Below are 22,793 nucleotides of genomic sequence, written 5' to 3' on the forward strand. Positions count from 1 at the left end.
AAATTCAAATGTTGCTCTCTTAAATGGGTGATATACTGAAGTTCTGAGTACTGTACAATAAATGTCTAATATATACAGTATCAATCTATTATCCATCTATATATATATATATCATATATCTTTTATTTATCTATTATCTCTCTTCTAATATGTATTTTTCTCCAAAATAAAACCTATATTTTTTATATGCATACGTGGGAATAACCACATTTTAATCTCACTGTCTGGCAAAAGTTAGTGCTCCCATTAATAAAATGCAACCGATACATTTACAAATAGTTCAGAAAGCCAAGCGCAAACTTTGTTGGAAGAAACAGACAATATCTAGCATAAACTGTAGGCAGTTCATTACAATGGGTCACCACAAAGTTTTAAAGTTTGCATGACATTTAATGCATCTTGTTTGTTTTTGTTTTGTTTGTTATTTCTTTATTTCTTTAATGCACCCTCTGTGAAGAGTCATTAAAAGGAGAGAGTTTGGAAACATATTCTGATTTAAAAATAAAAACAGATTTGTATTAGGAAACCTGAAATTGAATAGAAAGATAATGCCTTGGGTTTTTTGGTACAGTCCACTCCCCCTGTGCACCGATGTAGAATGGTTTGTTCAAACGGGCAGGAAGTGTATAGTGATCATGTGCACAGTGAGTCTGTCTGTCCCATGCTATAGAATCTCGGATACCACTGATGAGAGTCACGCTAGGCAAGGGACAAAGTGCTGGAATTTAAAACAGGTATGAGATGTAGAGACAAACAGTGTTATATGTTGCCCGTTTCTGTTTTAGATTCAGGAGTTTATGAAAATGATCATTTTACATGCGTGAAAGCTTTTTGATTGTTTCAGTGTTTAATGATTTTGTAATTTCATGCTTTTTATATTTTCTTCTAGCTAGTTTTTAGTCCTTTTTAAACACGTATAACTTTTTTATTGTGTAAATGTACTTTATAAAATGTGTAACAGTTTGCATGTTAGAAAAAATATATCAAACTTGTTTAATGCTCAGCCCTTCCATAATGCTTTTGTGTGTGATTTTTACCCTGGTGTTGTCACTGAATTTAATGTTACCCAACCGAAAAATGTGCAGTTTCATATAATTAACTACCAAAAATGTGCCACCCAGACTGCAACAAAGTCATTTATAATGTATTATTTAATGCATAGTAAGCAACTGCCTGTTGTTATAGTATGACAATTGGGGGATACAAAATATAATAATCTTTCATTGTAGGCATAAAACTATTTATTAAACACAGATGTCAAACAGGAAAAGTGACTCATTTTAAACATGTAGTATGTTTTTAGACTTGAGATGCAGAAATGTAAAGCTTAGGAGCCGAACCATTTTTGGTGCAGCACCTGGGTAGTGCTACATTTAGCCACCAATCAGCAAGCGCTACCCAGGTGCTAAACCAAAAATGGTCTGACTCCTAAGCTTTACATTTCTGAATGTGCTGGTACTGGATCGGAGGTTATGGGAGGTGGGAACAGCCGGGGAGAGCATACTGCTCAGGTAGGGTGGGAGCTTCCCAGAAAAGCTCTTAAACACAAGGCTGGAAAGATGGAGGGTGTGTCTGGATTCCAGCGACAGCCAGTTTAGTTCTTTTAGCATGTCACAATGGTGGGTCCTGTAGTTACATTGTAGCACAAAGCGGCAGAACAAGTTATACACTGTATTAAGTTTATTAAGGTGAGTTTGCGGTGCAGGTGCATATACTACATCTTCATAATCCATGATTGGCATCAGCATTTGCTGTACAATCTTTTCCTTTACTGTAGGGCTGAGGCAGGATTTGTTTCTGTACAGGGCACCTATTTTTGGATAGAGTTTAGATGCAAGTTTTTCTATGTGGAGGCCAAAAGATAGATTGGGGTCTAACAACATACCCAAGTATTTAAAAGAGTGGACTGCTGTCAGTGTGCAATTGGATTTTGTTTTGATGCGAAGATGGGAATTTTGTAATTTATGTAATTTAGGTCCTGTTCCAAAGATCGTGACAGTTTTGTCAGTGTTTAGGAAGAGTTTGTTTTTTAAGATCCACTTTTCTACCTCTGTGAACTGGTCTTGGAGCACTGCCTCAAGCTGCGGCAGATCGGACTGGTTTGCATAGATTACCGTGTCGTCTGTGTACAGTTGAGGATTTGCAGACATTTGGCAGATCATTTATAAATAATGTGAATAGTAGGGGGCCGAGAATGGAACCTTGGGTAACACCACACGTGACTGGGAGAGGGAGGGAGTCGCTGTCAGAAATGGAGACATACTGTAATCGATCCAATACATATGATCAAAACCAGGTTAGTGGACGAACACCAATAACAGAGTTTTTTTTTGTTTTTTTTTAGTTTAAGCAGTAGTATGTCGTGGTCTACTGTGTCAATGGCCTTTGCAAAATCAAGAAAAATACCTCCAGATAGGTCTCCTTGTTCCATGCCAGTTTGGATGTCGTTGCAAACTTTTAGGAGGGGAGTTGTAGTGGAGTGATTCAGGCGAAAATCCTATTGAACGGGGGTCATATAGCTAGATTGTTGATAATACTTACATAGAAGCTTATGGACGCTTTTTTCTAAAATTTTTGACAACACTGGGAGCAAAGATATAGGGCGATAGTTAGTAACCATGGTTAACTCACCACTTTTATGGATAGGCACTACTCTTGCAGTCTTCCAAAGTTTGGGTATGTATCCAGACACCAAGGATTCGTTAATTAGGGTTTTGACAGGTTTAGCAATTGCTGGCGCACTGAGCTTCAACAGCATTGCTGGGATTTGATCAGGTCCAGACTGGTTTTTCATTTTTAGATTATTAAGGTGTTTCTTAACGACATTGATGGGTACAGGTCTAAAATTGAACTTTTCTATAGTGGGTCTTTGTAGATTTAGTGGAGCCTGATCCACATTTAAGACGGGTTCATTATTTGCTTTTGGCAGCAGAGGGTTTTTCCCGTTAAATATGGTGCTGTAGCTTGGAATATATTATATTTGTAGCAAAAAACTTACAATAAAGGGAAGTGAAACAATTTTTTTTTTTTTTTTTTTTTTAAATCAATCAATGCTTCATTATAGAATATAAACCTTACCATTACATTTTCCTTGTAGTGTTTCAGCAGTTCTAAATATAAAAATGATCTGCTTCCAAATCCACAGTGGGCTTCCCAGGTAGGGCCTTGTGAATGAACATGGACCAGCGTGTGGGAGTTAGTTCCAATCACGGTGCACATTTACATTTGTAGACAGACATTTTTGCCATTGTCATTATCACACAAAGTGTCGTTAGTGGAGGAAGCAGATAGCAGCAAGTTAGGATAGATCAATTATCACTTTTACCTCAGTAAATAGTATATTCTTATGGCCAGGCAGCTCTGTGCAAATCAGCCTTACACTGACAACATCGAGCAATCTGCACATTTAGGATGATCTTGCGATCAGCTTAGAGTAATACTATATGCTCCTTACTGCGCCTGCGATTGGGAGTGTACATTTAACTCCTTAATATGTAAAATAGATATTCAATGCAGTGTAATCATTGGCTGCATGAATTTGAAGAAGTACAGCTTTCTTTAGACAGTTGTTGTTGTTTACCCCAGAGGCAGAACTTTTTCTTTACTTTCTGCGATGAGATTTTTTTAGTGAAAATGTTTCTGCAGGTCATTTTTTAAATAAAATTCAATTTTAAATTAGACAGCTACACTAAGGCACCAGTTTAATTGCAATGTGTTGGTTAACTGAAGAATAAAGCAATTTTTTATGTTTTATAATATAGTGCAGTAGTTGAAAATTGCATTGCAAATTAGCTGCATACAAAAAAAAAAGACATTTAAAAATGTCTCTTTAATAAATCTTTTTCCTTTTCTCTTGGTCTAACATAGAAATGTAGTAATAAAAAGATGCAGTGCTCTTACATTCAGAATAAACAGCTTTGCAGACTGGGAAAGGCTAAGGGGCAGATTTGAAAAAATCTCTGAGAGTCCATTAACAAGCAATGCGCTGCTGCTTTGCAGCGCTACTGCATATTTGACTGCTCACTTCAAACAGCACTTTGCCCTGGATGCACTGTGATAAGGAAAATGAATACAGTGCAGCCAGAGCACAGCTCTGTTTGAAGAGAACTGTCTAATGTGGAGCAGCACTACAAAGTTCCTGCATGTGTCCTGTTCTTTCTGCAGACATGCTGCATTTTCTGCAATGACATCTCACATCACTGTATGTTCTACCTTGGGGTTGTTTACTATGTAATAATCATAAAGATGTTCGAAATGTTATACGTTTTAGAAGTTTCATTTTGGAACGCATGTGTGTGTGTATACAATTAACACCATATTAATGTATGTAATTTAATCTTTTTTAAAGGGACAGTCAAGTACAAAAAAAAACTTTCATGATTCAAATAGGACATGTAATTTTAAACAACTTTTATCACCAATTTTTCTTTGTTCTCTTGGTATTCTTAGTTGAAAGCTAAACCTAGAAGGTTCATATGCTAATTTCTTAGACCTTGAAGTCCGCCTCTAATCTAAATGAATTTTGATAGTTTTTCACCACTAGAGGGCATTAGTTCATGTGTTTCATATAGATAACATTGAGCTCATGCTCTTGAATTTACCATGGAGACAGCTCTGATTGGCTAAAATGCAAGTCTGTCTAAAGAACTGAAATAAGGGGGCAGTCTGCTGAGGCTTAGATACAAGGTAATTATAGAAGTAAAACGTGTATAATTATAACTGTGTTGGTTATGCAAAACTGGGGAATTGGTAATTAAGGGATTATCTATCTTTTAAAACAACAAAAATTCTGGTGTTGACTGTCCCTTTTTAAAGCATCAGTTTTAGAGAAAATGTATAACCCTTTAACACCAGAGTTTAAAGGGCTGCAATAGTCAAAAAATGACATGCCGTAATTCGTTAGAGCATGTCATTCTGACTATAGACCCTGCACTGTTGTGTGCTTAACCCCCCGCAAAGAGCCAGATTACAAGTGGAGCTCTAAATATCACTTTTGTGAAAGCAATATTTGTGCTCCACTGAGTAATACCAGCATGAGAACCTAACGTAGCGAAGGGGGTAAGTAGTGCAGTGATGGCAGCAAAGTGTAAATATTATCTATATGACTATAAATATGTATATATAACTGTGTGTATGTATGTATGTGTATATATATATACAAGAAGAAAGGCGAGGACTCAGGAACTTGAAGCCAGGTGACTTTATTTTATATACAAAAGTGAGTAGCACTAACACAGGTGTGCAAGGGGTGCTAGATCTGACGCGTTTCGCGCATGCTCACATGCGCTTCATCAGAATATATATATATATATATATGTGTGTGTGTGTATATAACAAAATAGAGCAGTAAGTCCAGCACTTTCTTAGATAACCCTTCACTGGGTATAGCTTATAGTAGGTTTACCTTTGCAGTGCACGTTTGCCTGGGAGGCCTGCCATACTCCCATATATAATTCCAAAAGTAGACAATGGCAACATTGTCTACTTTATACTTTTCTATACTTTTTCTTTAAAACACTTCTTTATTTAAGCAACATTAGGATAAAAACATAGCGACGTTTCGAGCCTCTTGGACCCTTCCTCATGCTATAGATTAAGAACAAACATCTCCCTTATATACGCCTGTGTATAGGGTGTGGCTTAATTAATTGCAAGATTTTACCTGAGCATAGCTCATGTTGGTATCCCCAACTGGTAAGGTTCTAACTAAACTTTTCAACTTTATTTTTTAACATTTATTTCTCAACACTTAAATGTATATTTGTATGGTTTGGCATATATGTTTTTTACATTGTATTTCAAATAGACACATGTCCACAGTTATTATACACAGGAATTTAAAAACAATTATAAAAACAAATGCAGATCATAATCCTTGTTTAATCCATTCGGATACAGAGTTTTCAGATTTTTTTTATCCACCATACTTCTTTCTTTTTAAGTAGCAACTCTCTATTGCCTACTCTCCTTGGTTTAGGAATATGGTCTATGACCTGAAACCTTAACTGGCTAACAGTATGCCCTGCTGTTATGAAATGTGATGAGACAGGTAATGTCATATCCTTACATCTTATAGAGGACTTGTGTGCACTTATTCTGTCCCTGATGGGGTTAATTGTCTCCCCTACATAGCCCCCCCCCCCCCACATGGGCATTTCAAGATATATACAATATAATTAGTATCACAAGTGTAGAGGCCATTGATATCTCTCTTTTTGGTGTCATTAATTTGTGCAACATTTTTACCCTTTATCATTGAGTTGCATTGAGCACAATGTAGACAGGGGTATGATCCCTTGTTTGCAGTTGTTAGGTAGTTAACTGGGTCTTTTTTATCACTACCAATATCTGCTTTCACTCCAAAATCTCTATTTTTAACCCTTTTATAGGAATTAATGGGGGGTTGTTGGAATTCCCTAATGTTAGGGTTAGTCCTCTCCAATGAATACCAGTGCTTTCTTATTATCCTGGAGATATCTTCACTATACTGATTATATTCTGAGGTGAAAACAAGTTGGTTTTTAATTTTATCTTTCTTAATCCCTGTTCTCTCTTCTTTAACTGTCTGTTCACATTTCTCAATTATAGATATGGGATCGCCTCTATTGCAAAATTTCCTATCCATTTGTTTCATTCTTTTTTCCTGCAGTCTTGGTTCTTTAACATTTCTAGCTGTCCTAAGAAACTGGCTTTTAGGAATTGATTTAAACACTCGCCCAGGATGAAAACTTTCATAGTGAAATATTGTGTTACGATCTGTCGGTTTACAATATAGATCAGTGACTAAATTACCAGCTTGTTTGTATACCCATGTATCCAAGTAACTCACTCTATTTCTAGAATAATTAAGGGTAAATTTAAGGCAGCCTGTGCAGCGGTTGAGTTCTTCAACAAACGACTCTAGGGACTCCTCTGTGCCCCTCCATACACCAAAAATATCATCTATGAAACATAGCCATACTTTACAGTTTGTTAGGTAACTGTTATTGATATATACAAACTTTCTTTCATATTGGCTAACAAAAATATTGGCGTATGAAGGGGCCACATTGGAGCCCATAGCAGTTCCTTTCTTTTGTATATAGTATGTATCTTGAAATAAAAAATAATTTAAGTATAGAATGATGTTAAGCATTTCTTCTATGAAAGAACATTGTAAATTCATATATATTTCAGAGGATTTTAATGACTCAGGTACTGCCTGTACCCCTGCCTCATGGGGGATAGCTGTATACAGGCTGACAATGTCAAGGGAAAATAAGATATCAGTGTCTTCTATTTTGATTTCTTTAATTTGTTTAATTTTTCCCTATGAAATATATACGAATTTACAATGTTCTTTCATAGAAGAAATGCTTAACATCATTCTATACTTAAATTATTTTTTATTTCAAGATACATACTATATACAAAAGAAAGGAACTGCTATGGGCTCCAATGTGGCCCCTTCATACGCCAATATTTCTCTTGTAAAGGTGTATCCAGTCCACGGGTTCATCCATTACTTGTTGGCTATAGCTCCTCCCCTAACTGCCACCCCTAGTCATTCTCTTGCAGCTCTCGACAAGAAAGGAAGTATCAAGAGAGATGTGGTGACTCCGTGTAGTTTTTACCTTCAATCAAAAGTTTATTTTTAAACGGTACCGGCGTTGTACTGTTTTTACTCTCAGGCAGAAATTGGAAGAAGACTTCTGCCTGGAGGTTTGATGATCTTAGCGGTTTGTAACTAAGGTCCATTGCTGTTCTCACACATAACTGAAGAGTATGGAAAGAAAACTTCAGTTGGGGGGACGGTCTGCAGATTGCCTGCTTTGAGGTATGTTCAGTATATTTTTTTCTAGAGAGATAAGGTCTAGAAAATGCTGACAGTGCCTGGTATATTTAAGGTAAGCCTGATACAGTGATTTAACAACAACTGGGATCAGGCTTGCTTGTTAGATTACTCCTAGGAGTACTTTTTTATGGCCCTCTGACTTTGAGTGCATGGTGGGAGGGGCCTATTTTCATTTTCAGTCTGAGACATCCAGCTTCCCTGAAGGAGTCTCCTCTAGCTTATAGGACCTCCTATGTCAACATGCTTCTGGCTAAGGCTGGTTCTCTGTTTGCAGCTATATTTCCTGCAGCAGAGAAAAGGCTGTTGAGGTGTATAAGTAGGGTTTTGCCAATTTCACCAAAGTGGGAAATTTATCTTTGTTAGCTCTCCACCAATGCAAAGTGTTTTCTACCATGGCATGGGGCCTCTCAATAAAGTAACCCTTGACTTCATTCTGACATAAAAATATATTGAATATTTATATGCAATGGTAAATAACCAGCTATAAGGTTAGGGGAAATATCTAGACTGCTATAAAAATAACAAATATATACTTAGAAAGGTTGAATCTGGTACATATTATCACAATTTATTAAAAATATAAAAAAACAATAAAAAACTAAATCAAAAGCGCTAAGGACTGTATATCAATAACGGGACAGAGCCTTACACATTTATTTATACAATACATATAATCAGCAATAGCAAGCAATACATTAATAATTCTGCAAACAGATAATAGTGCACATCAATTTAAATAACTCCCATCAATCTAGGGGCAAGGTGTAAATAACAAGCTCAGCACTATATCATGCAAAGCATAGTTCCAAATCACCAGATTTAATATAAACAATCCAAATGATGACCATTATATCTGGGTTGCACATAAGCCAGGGCTAGCTGTAAACTTATACTGTCCTGAAAAAGTGAAAAGTAGACGTCTGTAGGCTAAGGACATAACCATAAAACACAATACCATGTGCAGGAGTTCATTGGAGTGAAGCAGCTGGTGTTGTGCACAGAGCAACTAATTGCAAATCGATTATGAGATTCGTTGACAACTATTTTCATAATCGATTATTATTGATTATGACGATTAGTTGTTGCAGCTCTTGTTTTGTTCCTGCAAGGGCAGGTAGGAGCCACAGCAGAGCTGTGGCAGTGTATTTGACTGTTTAACAGGTTTAATGTTTTTCTAATTCGTTTTTGGGCCTGAGGGGTTAATCATCCATTTACAAGTGGGTGCAAAGCTGCTTTAGTCCCTTATACACACTGTAAAAATTTCGTAGAGTTTACTAATTTTTTTCACTGTTTTGCAGTTTGTGTTTTTTTTTCTCTTAAAGGCACAGTACCGTTTTTTATTATTGCTTTTTTCACATTTATTAAAGTGTTTTCCAAGCTTGCTGGTCTCATTACTAGTCTGTTAAACATGTCTGACATAGAGGAAACTCCTTGTTCATTATGTTTAGAAGCCATTGTGGAACCCCCTCTTAGAATGTGTACCAAATGCACTGACCTTTCTATAAGTTTTAAAGATTTATCACCTGAGGTTTCTGAGACTGACAAAAGGGAGGTTATGCCATCTAGCTCTCCCCACGTGTCAGAACCTATAACTCCCGTTCAAGGGACGCCAAGTACATCTAGCGCGTCCAATGCATTTACTTTACAAGACATGGCGGCATTTATGAATCATACCCTCACAGAGGTATTGTCCAAACTGCCAGGGTTACAAGGAAAGCGAGACAGCTCTGGGGCTAGAACAAATACAGAGCTCTCTGACGCTTTAGTAGATATGTCTGATATACCCTCACAATGTGCAGAAGTTGAAGCAGGAGAGCTTCTATCTGTGGGTGACTTCTCTGATTCAGGGAAGTCGTTACTTCAGTCTGAATCTGAAATGACAGCATTTACATTTAAGCTTGAACACCTCCGCGTGTTGCTCAGGGAGGTTTTAGCGACTCTGGATGACTGTGACACCATTGTAGTCCCAGAGAAATTGTGTAAAATGGACAAATACTTTGCAGTGGCTGTTTACACTAATGTTTTTCCAATCCCTAAGAGGTTTTCAGAAATTATTACTAAGGAATGGGATAGACCAGGTGTGCCGTTCTCTACCCCTCCTGCTTTTAAGAAAATGTTTTCTATAGATGCCGCTACACGGGACTTGTGGCAGACGGTCCCTAAGGTGGAGGGAGCAGTCTCTACCCTAGCTAAGCGTACAACTATTCCTGTCGAGGACAGTTGTGCTTTCCTAGATCCTATGGATAAGAAATTGGAGGGTTTCCTTAATAAAATCTTTATACAACAAGGTTTTATTCTCCAGCCTCTTGCATGCATTGCCCCAGTCACTGCTGCAGCGGCTTTCTGGTTCGAGTCTCTGGAGGAGGCTTTACAGGTAGAGACCCCGTTGGATGATATCCTTGACAGGCTTAAAGCTCTTAAGTTAGCCAATTCATTTATTTCTGACGCAGTTTTTCATTTAACCAAGCGGCTAAAAAAAATCAGGTTTTGCCATTCAGGCACGTAGGGCGCTATGGCTTAAATCCTGGTCAGCTGATGTCACTTCAAAGGGCAGACCCTATTTGGGCCTGGACTGAAGGAGATCATTTCTGATATTACTGGAGGAAAAGGCCACGCCCTTTCCCAGGATAGGTCCAACAAGTTAAGGAACAAACAGACTAATTTTCGTTCCTTTCGAAACTTCAAGAGTGGCGCAGCTTCATCTTCTTCTTCTACAAAACAAGATGAAAATTTTGCCCAGTCCAAGCCAGTCTGGAGACCTAACCAGGCTTGGAACAAGGGGAAACAGGCTAAAAAGCCTGCTGCTGCCTCTAAGACAGCATGAAGGAGTAGCCCCCGATCCGGGACCGGATCTAGTGAGGGGCAGACTTTCTCTCTTTGCCCAGGCTTGGGCAAAAGACATCCAGGATCCCTGGGCTCTGGAGATTGTTTCCCAGGGATATCTTCTAGATTTCAAAGCTTCATCTCCAAAGGGGAGATTTCTCTCACAATTATCTGCAAGCCAGATAAAGAGAGAGGCATTCTTACATTGCGTTCAAGACCTACTAGTTATGGAAGTGATCCACCCAGTTCCAAAGGAGGAACAGGGGCAGGGCTTCTATTCAAATCTGTTTATAGTTCCCAAGAAAGAGGGAACATTCAGACCAATCTTGGATCTCAAGATCCTAAACAAATTTCTCAGGGTCCCATCCTTCAAGATGGAGACTATTCGAACCATCCTACCTATGATCCAGGAGGGTCAATATATGACTACCGTGGATTTAAAGGATGCTTATCTACATATTCCGATACACAGGGATCATCATCAATTTCTCAGGTTCGCCTTCCTAGACAGGCATTACCAATTTGTGGCTCTTCCCTTCGGGTTAGCCACGGCACCAAGAATCTTTACGAAGGTTCTAGGGTCCCTTCTGTCGGTTCTAAGACCGCGGGGTATAGAAGTAGCCCCTTACCTAGACAACATCCTGATACAGGCATCAACTTTTCAAATCGACAGGTCCCATACGGACATTGTTCTGGCATTCCTAAGGTCTCACGGGTGGAAGGTGAACGAAGGAAAGAGTTCTCTCTCACCTCTCACAAGAGTTTCCTTCCTAGGAACTCTGATAGATTCAATAGAAATGAAGATTTATCTGACAGAGGTCAGGTTGTCAAAACTTCTAACTCCCTGCCGTGCTCTTTATTCCATTTCTCATCCGTCAGTGGCTCAGTGTATGGAGGTAATCGGATTAATGGTAGCGGCAATGGACATAGTTCCGTTTGCCCGCCTACATCTCAGACCACTGCAACTTTGCATGCTCAATCAGTGGAATGGGGATTACACAGATGTGTCCCCTCTACTAAATCTGGATCAAGAGACCAGGGATTTTCTTCTCTGGTGGCTATCTCGGGTCCATCTGTCCAAGGGAATGTGTTTCCGCAGGCCAGAATGGACTATAGTAACGACAGATGCCAGCCTTCTGGGCTGGGGTGCAGTCTGGAACTCCCTGAAGGCTCAGGGTTCGTGGACTCAGGAGGAGGCCCTCCTTCTGATATACATTCTGGAATTAAGAGCTATATTTAATGCTCTTCAGGCTTGGCCTCAGCTAGCTGCGGACAGGTTCATCAGATTTCAGTCGGACAACATCACGACTGTAGCCTATATCAACCATAAAGAAATCAAAATAGAAGACACTGATATCTTATTTTCCCTTGACATTGTCGGCCTGTATACAGCTATCCCCCATGAGGCAGGGGTACAGGCAGTACTTGAGTCATTAAAATCCTCTGAAATATATACGAATTTACAATATTCTTTCATAGAAGAAATAGCTTAACATCATTCTATACTTAAATTATTTTTTATTTCAAGATACATACTATATACAAAAGAAAGGAACTGCTATGGGCTCCACTGTGGCCCCTTCATACACCAATATTTTTGTTAGCCAATATGAAAGAAAGTTTGTATATATCAATAACAGTTACCTAACAAACTGTAAAGTATGGCTACGTTTCATAGATGATATTTTTGGTGTATGGAGGGGCACAGAGGAGTCCCTAGAGTCGTTTGTTGAAGAACTCAACCGCTGCACAGGCTGCCTTAAATTTACCCTTAATTATTCTAGAAATAGAGTGAGTTACTTGGATACATGGGTATACAAACAAGCTGGTAATTTAGTCACTGATCTATATTGTAAACCGACAGATCGTAACACAATATTACACTATGAAAGTTTTCATCCTGAGCGAGTGTTTAAATCAATTCCTAAAAGCCAGTTTCTTAGGACAGCTAGAAATGTTAAAGAACCAAGACTGCAGGAAAAAAGAATGAAACAAATGGATAGGAAATTTTGCAATAGAGGCTATCCCATATCTATAATTGAGAAATGTGAACAGACAGTTAAAGAAGAGAAAAACAACTTGTTTTCACCTCAGAATATAATCAGTATAGTGAAGATTCTCCAGGAAAGAAAGCACTGGTATTTACTGGAGAGGACTAACCCTAACATTAGGGAATTCCAACAACCCCCCATTAATTCCTATAAAAGGGTTAAAAATATAAGAGATTTTGTAGTGAAAGCAGATATTGGTAGTGATAAAAAAGACCCAGTTAACTACCTAACAACTGCAAACAAGGGATCATACCCCTGTCTACATTGTGCTCAATGCAACTCAATGATAAAGGGTAAAAATGTTGCACAAATTAATGACACCAAAAAGAGAGAAATCAATGGCCTCTACACTTGTGATACTAATTATATTGTATATATCTTGAAATGCCCATGTGGGCGGGGCTATGTAGGGGAGACGATTAACCCCATCAGGGACAGAATAAGTGCACACAAGTCCTCTATAAGATGTAAGGATATGACATTACCTGTCTCATCACATTTCATAACAGCAGGGCATACTGTTAGCCAGTTAAGGTTTCAGGTCATAGACCATATTCCTAAACCAAGGAGAGGAGGCAATAGAGAGTTGCTACTTAAAAAGAAAGAAGTATGGTGGATAAAAAATCTGAAAACTCTGTATCCGAATGGATTAAACAAGGATTATGATCTGCATTTGTTTTTATAATTGTTTTTAAATTCCTGTGTATAATAACTGTGGACATGTGTCTATTTGAAATACAATGTAAAAAACATATATGCCAAACCATACAAATATACATTTAAGTGTTGAGAAATAAATGTTAAAAAATAAAGTTGAAAAGTTTAGTTAGAACCTTAAAGAGCTATGCTCAGGTAAAAGCTTGCAATTAATTAAGCCACACCCTATTCACAGGTGTATATAAGGGAGATGTTTGTTCTTAATCTATAGCATGAGGAAGGGTCCAAGAGGCTCGAAACGTTGCTATGTTTTTATCCTAATGTTGCTTAAATAAAGAAGTGTTTTAAAGAAAAGTGCTGTTGCCATTGTCTACTTTTGGAATATATATGTATGTGTGTGTGTGTATGTATGTGTATATATATATATATGTGTATATATATATATATATATATATATATATATATATATGTGTATATATATATATATATATATATATATATGTGTATATATATATATACACACACACACACACACACAACACGGAAGGGAACTGCACTCTCATAACGGACCGGGTACACATCCTATGACCCTGCAACATGCTCAGCCCTGGGTGCCACTGGCACTCACAGGAAGCTGTGCTGTCCCCAGAGCCACAAGCAGTTAACCCAAGACAGGTCTGGGTGCAAGAACCATAGGGAAAATTACAAAACAAATTAATACAACACACAGAAAAAAAAACAGCACTCACTTACTAGCTCTCAGCTAAGATTTAAAAGCAAAAATGGAAAGGTTAGTCACCGCATCTGGCCAAATGGGACAAGCTCAGGTACCACGTCAAGGTCCTTTCCAATACCTGAGACCCTAAAACAGCCACACAATGCAAGCTTTCAAATCCAAACAAACTGAAAACAAGGGAAGGGTGCACAGGAATATGTAACCACCCTAGACATATACAAAACACGGAAGGGAACTGCACTCTCATACTGGACCGGGTACACATCCCATGACCCTGCAACATGCTCAGCCCTGGGTATATATATATATATATATATATATATATATATATATATATATATATATATATATATATGAATGATACCATTTTTTTAAGACTGAGTACAAGTAACAATAATTTTTTTCAAATACTCACAGATACCAGTTACTGATTTTTCTTTTTTATGTCATGACATTTTACCAAGCACAATACAGACTAATGATTTAAGATTGCTTGCTTCTTTATAATTATGAACTGTATTTAAAAGACATTTTGAAATAATAAAACGGTTTGATTGTTGTCACAAAGTTCACAGAACATGTTTATAAATAAAAATATTACAATAAAATATATTAATAACAATAAATAACAGCTGCAGCCACTGGGGCTGGAAAGCTACAATTTAAAGTGGTGATTACTGGATGCCATTGGGTTGTAGGGTGCCTATATAACATTAATCTGACATTTTGTATTTAATACAAAGTAGTATAATTGAATTCTGAAAAAAAACATTGGGAAAGGAGTGTCCCAGTAATCACCTTTGAGAAAAAAATGAGTATTTGCATTCTACTGACTGACTCAACAGAAAATAGGGCTGGTCTTTATATTTTTCCAGGGCTGCTTTATATTCCCAGTCCAGTCCTGGCTAAAGTTGTTCCTCAGAGTACAGTAGGTTTTGAGCATAATTGTGCAACATGAGAACTAGCAGTATAACAGACAATCTAGCAATTAGAATCATTTTTCAGTTAGTGGCAAGTTCTCATTAAGGAACAAAAGCATCTCTGGATGTTCAGCTTATGTCTGTTTCTGCTATCAGTAAGGATGTTTGACGCTAAGCTGAACAGTCTTTCACTTTTCACACTACTGCATGGGGCAGAAAGATATTTTTGGCTATTTAATCTCAGTTTATTAACTGCCCAGTACTTCAGGGGTTTGTCTAAATGAGGTACAGTGATCTCTCCCAGGTAGGCTTCCAGCTGTATAGTAGCACCTTTTGGAGCACTGCTCTGACGTACAATAATACCAATAACAGCAATGTGTGTTGGCAGAACAGAAGTGAACAAGTTTTAGTTAAGTCTCCACTCCAGCTTAAAATGAAATGGGAACATGCAGTTTGAAAAACGCTACAAGATGGTGTATGGGTAGGAAGTGGAGGTATCGGTTTAAGTATCGGTGCATTTACACGAGTACAAGTACTCATACAAATACTTGGTAATGGCACCGATACTGGTATCGGTGATAGAGATATATATATATATATATATATATATATATATATATATATATATATATATATATATATATATATATATATATATATATATATATATATATATATATATATATATATATAGTGTATTGCATAAGGACAAGACCTGGTGATGATCCCTGTAGTCCCTCGCAAAGAAAGCCAGCACACGAGATTTGAACAACACACCTTCCTTTAACCCCTTAACGACTGAGGACGTGCAGGGTACGTCCTCAGAAAAAAGGCAGTTAATGCCCGAGAACGTACCCTGCACGTCCTCAGTGTGGAAAGCAGCAGGAAGCGATCCTGCTTGCTTCCAGCTGCTTTCCGGTTATTGCAGTGATGCCTCGATATGGAGGCATCCTGCAATAACCTTTCACGGCCATCCGATGCAGAGAGAGCCACTCTGTGGCCCTCTCTGCACCGGACATCGATGGCCGGTATCGTTGGTGGGTGGGAGCCGGTATGGGAGGTGGGTGGCGGCCATCGATGGCCCTGGTCATGTGGAGGGGGGCGGGATCGTGGGCGGGGGAGTCCGGGGGCGCGCGCGGGCGCGTGCACGGGGAGGGAGCGGGTGGGAACCGCTACACTACGGAAAAAATGTGTCCCCAAAACACAAAGTGGGACAAAATTTAAATAAATAAAAAAGCCCTTGTGTGATTTAGGTGGTGGGGGGCGATTGGGCTACACTACAGAAATTTAAAAAAAATAATAATAAACATTTGATTGTTCAAAATGGGTACTGGCAGACAGCTGCCAGTACCCAAGATGGCCCCCAATAAGGCTGAGAGGGAGGCGTAGAGAGCTGTTTTGGGGGGGATCAGGGAGGTTGGGGGTTAAGGGGGGGATCCTAAACACAGCATATGTAAATATGCTTTTTTTTTTTTTTTTCTTTAAAAAAAAAAAAAAACTTATTTTAGTACTGGCAGACTTTCTGCCAGTACTTAAGATGGCGGGGACAATTGTGGGGTGGGGGAGAGAAGGGAGCTGTTTGGGAGGGATCAGGGGTGGGATGTGTCAGGTGGGAGGCTGATCTCTACACTAAAGCTAAAATTAACCCTGCAAGCTCCCTACAAACTACCTAATTAACCCCTTCACTGCTAGCCATAATACACGTGTGATGCGCAGCAGCATTTAGCGACTTTCTAATTACCATAAAGCAACGCCAAAGTCATATATGTCTGCTATTTCTGAACAAAGGGCATCCCAGAGAAGCATTTACAACCATTTGTGCCATAATTGCACAAGCTGTTTGTAAATAATTTCAGTGAGAAACCTAAAATTGTGAAAAAATTAACATTTTTTTTTACTTTGATCGCATTTGGCGGTGAAATGGTGGCATGAAATATACCAAAATGGGCCTAGATCAATACTTGGGGTTGTCTACTACACTACACTAAAGCTAAAATTAACCCTAGAAGCTCCCTACATGCTCCCTAATTAACCCCTTCAATGCTGGGCATAATACACGTATTGTGCGCAGTGGCATTTAGCAGCCTTCTAATTACCAAAAAGCAAAGCCAAAGCCATATATGTCTGCTATTTCTGAACAAAGGGGATCCCAGAGAAGCATTTACAACCATTTATTCTATAATTGCATAAGTTGTTTGTAAATAATTTCAGTGAGAAACCTAAAGTTTGTGAAAAAATTTGTGAAAAAGTGAACAATTTTTTTTATTTGATCGCATTTGGCGGTGAAATAGTGGCATGAAATATACCAAAATGGGCCTAGATCAATACTTTGGGATGTCTTCTAAAAAAAAATATATAAATGTCAATAGATATTCAGGGATTCCTGAAAGATATTAGTGTCCCAATGTAACTAGCGCTAATTTTGAAAAAAAGTGGTTTGGAAATAGCAAAGTGCTACTTGTATTTATGGCCCTATAACTTGCAAAAAAAGCAAAGAAGATGTAAACATTGGGTATTTCTAAACTCAGGACAAAATTTAGAAACTATTTAGCATGGGTGTTTATTGGTGGTTGTAGATGTGTAACAGATTTTGGGGGTCAAAGTTAGAAAAAGTGTGTTTTTTTTCCATTTTTCCTTCATATTTTATAATGTTTTTTATAGTAAATTATAAGATATGATGAAAATAATGGTATCTTTTGAAAGTCCATTTAATGGCGAGAAAAACGGTATATAATATGTGTGGGTACAGTAAATGAGTAAGAGGAAAATTACAGCTAAACACAAACACCGCAAAAATGTAAAAATAGCCTTGGTCCCAAACGGACAGAAAATGGAAAAGTGCTGCGGTCATTAAGGGGTTAATGCCAAAATAGGTCTTGTCCTTATGCAATACACATTATTGTATTTATGTTTTGGCTGTGCACTGAGTGGTTATAATGTTGGTGAGCGCTGATCTTTTTTGTTAATATATATATAAATATATATATATATATATTCTCAACAATTTAAAATTATGGGGAGGTGAAAAGTGAGTTTAAAATCCTCCACTAAATACAAAATATAGAGAAAATGACTCATTGTGTAAAACATTTACAAGTCAGAAGACATGCTTTAAACCCAGAAACTCTGACTACACTGTATTGTACATTATATTTTAGAAAATATATATATATATATATATATATATATATATATATATATATATATATATATATATATATATATATATATATATATATGTATATGTATGTGTGTATATATATATGTGTGTATATCTCATTCTCTACTTTCAATCCTGCACCATCCTTTTTTTTATTATTTGATGATACCTAAAATATATTGATTCTGTTTAATGGACATGAAAGTCAATATTATAAATGTATGGTTTAGATGTATTGTGCACTTTTAAACATCTAGCTCACCATAGTGGCAGTCACCAATGTAAAAAGATGTAAAAAGTTCCCTTTTCTGGAAGTGTGATATAACCCAAAGCCTGAAACCGAATCTTCTCAGGTGGGTATAAGCCTCCTCCCCTTACTGCCACTTAATATGCTTATTGTGTTCTTCTTGCAAGGACAGTTACTGTTAGTTACTGGGCTCTGGTGTCTCCCAGTTCCTCCCTGAGTCTGTTGTCTATCAGGCAGGCACACATGCAGTATTCACATTTACACATTGTGTTACTTATTGGGGTTATATCTGGTGGTGTTTATATATTTTATTTGTGAGCTGTTTCATTATTTAATATGTTTGTGATTGTAACTGAGACATGCTGCTTTTATAGAGGCTGGGCAGTTAGGGAATGGTAGGCTATATCTGTGCTGTCACAAATAAAGGATGGCAGGATGAATAGAGATCAAAGTAAGGTTTGAAATGAGCCTACTGGGTTTGTGTAAGGGTGGAAGTGTACCTTTTTGTGGGGTGCAAAATGGTGGAAGAGTACCTTGGGGGGTGCAAAATGGTGGAAGAGTACCTTGGGGGGTGCAAAAGTGTAAGATATCTGACAATAGTCGCACACTGTATTTTAGAATATTTGTTTTATTCATTAATTTATGTATTTTATATTAGGTAAAATGTTAATTGTCTCCCGTTCTGAGGTGAATGGGAATATCGTCTAGGACCATTGCTAACCAACTACTGGATTTGCAGTTAATTTCTACCCCCATAATACAGCTGTTAATGGAATTGCAGCAGTCAGTGATAAATACCACTAAGGAAATACTAAAGACAATTATCCAACAGGAAAGTATAAATATAATCTTATAATCAAGGTAAAAGTTAGTAACTAGCACTATATATTAGAAGCACTAGGATTCACACTTCATATAATGTATTGTGATATGTATTTGGTCGAGGGCCCTCTTCTGCATGTGTGAGTTTGGTTTGTCAAATCTTATCCCAACCAGTATACACTGCAATAGCAGGCTACAGGCCAGCACTTGCCTCTGCCATTTGTCTATTGTTTAAATGATGCATGTTTCCTAATTTCATAATTTTACAACAAAAGGTCACTCTGGGACAGCCAACAATTTTTCATTTTCTATGGCAGTGGGTTTGTGTAACATTTTGCAGAACAGGTAATACAGGTAACATAACATTTGTTGGCACATAATTATTTGTCAGCGTAACAGCATTAGAAGATGATTACATTTAATTATTAGAAGTATAAATAATAACACTTGCATAGAAATACACCGTTGTGTAATAGATTTGTTCAAAATAACGGATTTAAATTATTCTCATTCCATCTTTATGAAAAAATACACTCCAATGTGTCTTGCTTTGTTTACTCACCAATACAGGACACAGGATCCTTTTTATTCTTTTCTTGATTTTACCAAGCCATTTGCTGTGACATTGAATCCTTAAACTGAATAATGGGCATGGCCACTCTGTTTCAACTCATTAAAGGGACAGTCAACATTAAAATTGTTGTTCTTGTTTATAAAGATAGATAATGCCTTTACTACCCACTTCTCAGCTTTGCACAACCAACATTGTTATATTATTATTCTTTATAACATTTAACCCTCTATTCCTGCCTTTTTCTAAGCCACTACAGACAGCCTCTTATCACTTGCATTTTTATTAGCTTTTTACAACAGGAGACTGCTAGTTCATGTGAGCCATATAGATAACATTGTGCTCACTCACGTGAAAATGTACACAACACAGCACTAATTGGCTAAAATGCAAGTCAATAGTCATGTGATCAGGGGGCTGTCAGAAGATGCTTAGATACAAGGTAATCACAGAGGTAAAAAGTATAATAATATAAACATGTTCTCTGTGCAAAACTGGGGAATGGGTAATAAAGGGATTATCTAACTTTTTAAACAATGTTTTGGAGTTGACTGTCCCTTTAAAGGGACATTATACACTCGTTTTATCTTTGTATAAATGTTTTGTAGATGATCTATTTATATAGCCCATACATTTTTATTTTTTTTTTTTATTTTTTTTTAAATGGATAGTTTTGCTTATTTTTAAATAATATTGCTCAGATTTTCAGACTCCTAACCAAGCCCCAAAGTTTTAGGAGAATACCGACGTATACCTACTCCAGCTTGCTTCTGTTTGTGTAAAGGGTCTTTTTATATGCAAAGGAAGGAGGCGGGGGGAGTGTCTGATATTTCCTACATTTATAGTGGGTGTTCCAGTAACCTTTTTAAATAGAACTAAACTGGAAGCTTCTAAGTAAGTTTTTAAATGGTTTTATACTGGATTTTTATATCCGCATCTGTGCATATAATTCTTTATAGTAGTGTATATTACATGCAGTTATATGAAAATTGGTGTGTGCTGTTGGGTTGTTGACATATAACATGCTGATTCCCAGGTCGTATTCTCGGTTCATCTGTCAGTCAAATGGTCTGTTGGCACAGTCAAATGGTTTCTAGGTGTCTGCTAAAATTCGTAGGACATGTAAGTCAAAAATAAACATTCATTATTCATGTAAAGCATCTAATTTTAGTAGCACCTGTCCTGAGCACTATGTGGCAGCTGTGTTTGCAACAATGTTTTAACAATGTTATATACTTTTGAGCACTAGAGGGCAACATTGTGTAAGATTGTTACAAATACTACCGCCATATAGTGCTCAGAACGTGCATGCTTCTTGAGACTATCCAGGTAAGAGTACAAAGCCAATTTGATAATTAAGGTAAATAGGAAATGTAAACATTTCAGATTATCCAGGGCTTGATAAATATCAATTGCTGGAAACTCACACCTCCAGCAATTTAACTTGTTGCTCCAAAATTTGTGCATTATACTACAAAATCTTTATCTGGCACTCAGAAATTTCTCCCCAGTTTCTCAATTTGTTGCTGGCTCTTACGTGTGTGATAATCTGTGTTAAAGGGACATGCAACTAAATAAAATCTATTTCATGATTCAGATAGAGAATACAATTTTAAAAAAACTTTTTTTTTTTTTTTTTACCTTTTTAATTATCAATTTTCTTCGTTCTCTTGGTATCTTTTGTTAAAAAGCAGGGAAGTAAGGATAGGGAGCCAGCCCGTTTCTGGTACACTATATGGCAGCACTTTTGCAAGAATGTTATCTATTTCCAAGTGCACTAGATGGCATCACTATTTCCTGCCATGTAGTGGGTTTCATATCTCTTTAATCCCTTGGCTGCAAGTAACATAGATCAGTGATATCCCCATCACTACGACTAACACTCAACAATAGTAAACTAATTTACTGATATAGAGCAGTGATTAATCCATTGACTGTTGGTAATTTACTAACTTTCTGCCAGTGATATGAATAGCAGAAGTCTGATCCTCAATTTTTACATTTTTGAACACCCATCAAAAACCAGATTAGGCCATAATTCCTGCATCTCTTACCTTGTTCTGCTACTGTTTTACTTATAGTGCTATAAAACATTTTGAGTTATGTGCATATTATTTAAGGGTCAACTAAGGTAAAAGAGTGTGTGGGGTGGGGGAAAAAAAGTGAAAAAAAAAGCTTATAAGTATTTTAATAAAATTTACAAAAATCTGCAAAATTACTTACACTTTAGTGTTGCCAAGTGTAGCTTTCTCCACCCCCTTATCAGTGTCCTAGTCCAAACCTTGTGGTATCATATAACAGTGTGCACGTGAGGATAATTACTTATGCAAGCAAGCGGGGGTTGAGGAGGAACAGCAGGTACTGCTATTGTTTGTTGCTAAGTGGCTTGCTTGTTTGCATGGTGACAATGTCACATGCTTTGTGAAAGCTTCAGCATTATACTGCTTTAGTCAGGTGCCATGTGACTCTGCCCCCTACCATGCACACGTGCATTCTAAAGAAGCTATGGCCTGGATAGCACCTTTCATATATGGAAATGCCCAGGGGAGTTTGTTGCAAACAAAACTATGCCTGAAATAAAGTGGTTAACATTTTTGAAGCTAAGCTTTTGCTGCATTATATATTTAGAAACATATGTTAGTTCATACTGTTTTATGTCCCTTTAAAGGTACATTCTGCCTATCAAGCAACGTGGAGACAGTAACTAGAGGGAAGTTTAGATAGATCTATACTGAAGCGGAGGTGCTGGACCATGCTGTAATGGCACACAAGGTTTGGACAGCAAACCCACTGTCCAACATTGCTTTATGCTGCCACAGGTATAAAAAGACAGTTTTCTAGGTGTCAGAACCCAACTTTTAGGCACCATGGCAGACTGATATTAGTCGTGTGCGTGTGTTTTTTTTTATTTTTCTTCTTGATATAATAAAAATAGTCTGTTAGTTTGTTCTTAGTTCAGTAATACCAAACAC

General features: G+C 37.4%; 1 protein-coding gene across 1 annotated transcript in view; it reads left to right on the plus strand.

Moving 5' to 3' along the window:
- Nucleotides 1-635: 635 nt before the first annotated feature.
- Nucleotides 636-22,793, plus strand: part of LOC128656449 (protein CLN8) — a 52,992-nt gene continuing 30,834 nt past the window's right edge. The window contains exon 1 of the mRNA XM_053710361.1: nucleotides 636-734. The gene's annotated coding sequence lies outside the window, so the exon portion shown is untranslated. The remainder of the gene's footprint in view (nucleotides 735-22,793) is intronic.

The sequence above is a fragment of the Bombina bombina genome, chromosome 4 (genome assembly GCF_027579735.1).
Source record: "Bombina bombina isolate aBomBom1 chromosome 4, aBomBom1.pri, whole genome shotgun sequence".
NCBI classification, from domain to species: Eukaryota; Metazoa; Chordata; class Amphibia; order Anura; family Bombinatoridae; genus Bombina; species Bombina bombina.